The sequence below is a fragment of the Monodon monoceros genome, unplaced genomic scaffold (assembly GCF_005190385.1).
Source record: "Monodon monoceros isolate NGI ecotype Baffin Bay Population unplaced genomic scaffold, NGI_Narwhal_1 Super_Scaffold_15, whole genome shotgun sequence".
Classification (NCBI taxonomy): Eukaryota; Metazoa; Chordata; class Mammalia; order Artiodactyla; family Monodontidae; genus Monodon; species Monodon monoceros.
The window spans coordinates 18,900,621-18,903,161 of record NW_021703771.1 but is presented as its reverse complement, the minus strand read 5'-3'; the positions used below and the strand labels follow the sequence as shown (position 1 = coordinate 18,903,161).

General features: G+C 42.2%; 1 pseudogene; it reads right to left on the bottom strand.

The window, feature by feature from the left end:
• Positions 1-690: 690 nt before the first annotated feature.
• On the bottom strand, positions 691-1,787 carry LOC114896360 (annotated as a pseudogene).
• Positions 1,788-2,541: the final 754 nt, after the last annotated feature.

The following is a 2,541-nucleotide window of genomic DNA, read 5'->3' as shown; positions in this document are numbered from 1 at the left end:
ATCCAATAAATATTTTTCAAGTGCCTACTATGCAAAGCACTGTTCTTGGAGATGGATATGGCAGTGAGTAAAATAAAGTCCTTGCTCTCATGGATGTTCTTTATATCCTAGTAACATGGATTTATCAAACTCAGAGAGGCTTTGAGAACTGGATATGGAGTTTTATCAGGCTGACCTGGTATAAGTGATGTCCTCTCCTCAGTGGGTTAGGTGTGCATTTTGTGGTGTCTCAGACCATAGAGTTGGCTGCACTTACCACTCATCATTAACTTGGGCGATCACTTATCATTAACAAGGAAGTCATCCTACGAGCCTGAGCACAGAAGTGACAGTATGTGGCCTCCCAGAGAAGGAAAGGGACATGCTCAATTGCTGGGACCCAAAGTTTTGTCTGCTTGTGCCTATTCAAAGTCTGACATCTGAGGAGTATGTTCATTCACATTGTGCATTTGTTTCCATCCCATTTGATTTATTTTTTAACACCCATTAACTGTCATGCCTTTGCCTCTGAAATGGGTCTCCAGTAATTGCTTGACGGGAAGGATTTTGGCTGTGAGGGAATGTGTTTCCAGTTGCTGCCTTTTCTAGTAGCATGCACAAGTGTAAAGCAGAAGCCTAGGGGCCACATGCCACAGAGAATTAGAGCAGTTTTTCTCTGGGCTGTATGTATGTATGTATGTATGTATTTTTTCAGTGTCTACAATCAATTTTGATTTAATATGATCTAAATGCACACCGTTTAGAAAATATCAAGAAAAACTTATGTACAAGAGTTGACACTATTGCATTTGGTTAAAGCTGGCAAGTTCTTGCTACTAGCATAGCCCAGGAAACACCAAGGAAACGAATATATTGGAAAAGATGTTGTGGTGTTTGGCCCACAATTTGATAGCTCTCGGGGTTAACCTGAAATTGTCTATGTTTGGTACTAGATGTAAAATTTCATCAGTTACCCTGCAACTATTAAGACTTCTTATGCATCTTATATCTAGATTTTTAAGCAGACTTTCATCTCTTAAGTCCAAGTCTTCTGGGGTAGTCTGTGGTGCTAATCTTGCAAACAAAATATCAATCTCTATCCCAGCAAAGCACAGTTTGATAACTGGTACAAAAACCTCCTCAGCAGCTCTTAAATCTTTTACTTCTTCCTGTAATTTCAGCTTATCATAGAGTGAGGTGAAAAAGTCACTTCAATCAACATGCCTTGGTGCAACACACAACTCATCAATATCGGCACCTTTTGTATGTACTCTTTTTTTTTTTTTTTTTTTTTTGCGGTACGTGGGCCTCTCACTGCTGTGGCCTCTCCCGCTGCGGAGCACAGGCTCCGGACGCGCAGGCCCAGCGGCCACAGCTCACGGCCCAGCCGCTCCGCGGGCACGGGGGATCCTCCCGGACCGGGGCACGAACCCGCGTCCCTTGCATCAGCAGGCGGACTCTCAACCACTGCGCCACCAGGGAAGCCCTTGTATGTACTCTTAATCCATAAGATCCAAATGTAAAAATTTTCCCCCCAATATTTTCAATTACAGACTGTGGAAGATTCTTGCTTTCACTGATTTCTTGTATCCACTCTTTTACCAGGTTATTTAATTTTCCCCAAATTAAAATTCTGTGCTGCAGTCCCTCTTCCTCTTCAAAAACCCCAAAAGGCTTCAGAGTCTCAGTTCTTTCCTGTGTAAGTCAGTCTCCTTGGGGGCTGCTAAACTGATGGGAGAGGTAATGCCACAGTGCTTCTGTGGCGGCTGTGTTTGTTGTGATCCCTGCGCTGTAACTGGAAAAGGCATTGTCTCCTGCGCGGGCACCGTCCAGTCACTCCCCTGCTGCTGCTGCCTTGGGCATGACCCACTGAGGCAGGAAGGAGGGGGGTGCCTGCCTCAGCCCTGGGTCCAACCCCACTCCTGCACCCTCTCCCGTGGCTTTAAGTGCTTCTCCTCTGGGTTGTATAATATTTAGATGGGCACTTAGAGCAGTCCAAGTCTTGACATTAATAAAACTTGGAAGGGCTACACTGCAAGGTAAATGTCTTTCTGGGTAACTCTGAATTTCACCTATAGTAAACCTTCTGGTATTCATCAGAATTCTGTTAGCTGGTACTTGGATACAATTGTAGTTAAGTGATATTTCTTGCTAACCATGGTGACTATAAGGCTCAGAAATATTTTGAAAAACCTTTAACTGCCTCATCAAAGAAAGGGGATGTTCTTTTAGAGTACTAAGTATATTTTATGATAGTCTAAATTACTGATTCACATATGGAACACATATTAACCAGAGCATCTCCCTCGGCAACCAGGCAAGATAACTAATAATTTATGATAAATTTTTTTAAGCTCAAATTTTTAACTTCCTTTTTTAGCCGACTTGCATTTTTTTTTGGACCATGTTTTTGTTCAGTTATGTGCACCGCACTCTCAATGACTTAAATGGTAAAAAATGGCCCACAGTTTATCTGAAATTCAAACAGCTGTTGTCTTTACATTTTTATTAATATGTATTAATGTTTTCAAAGTAATTTTGCTGCTGGAATGAGAGTGTGCT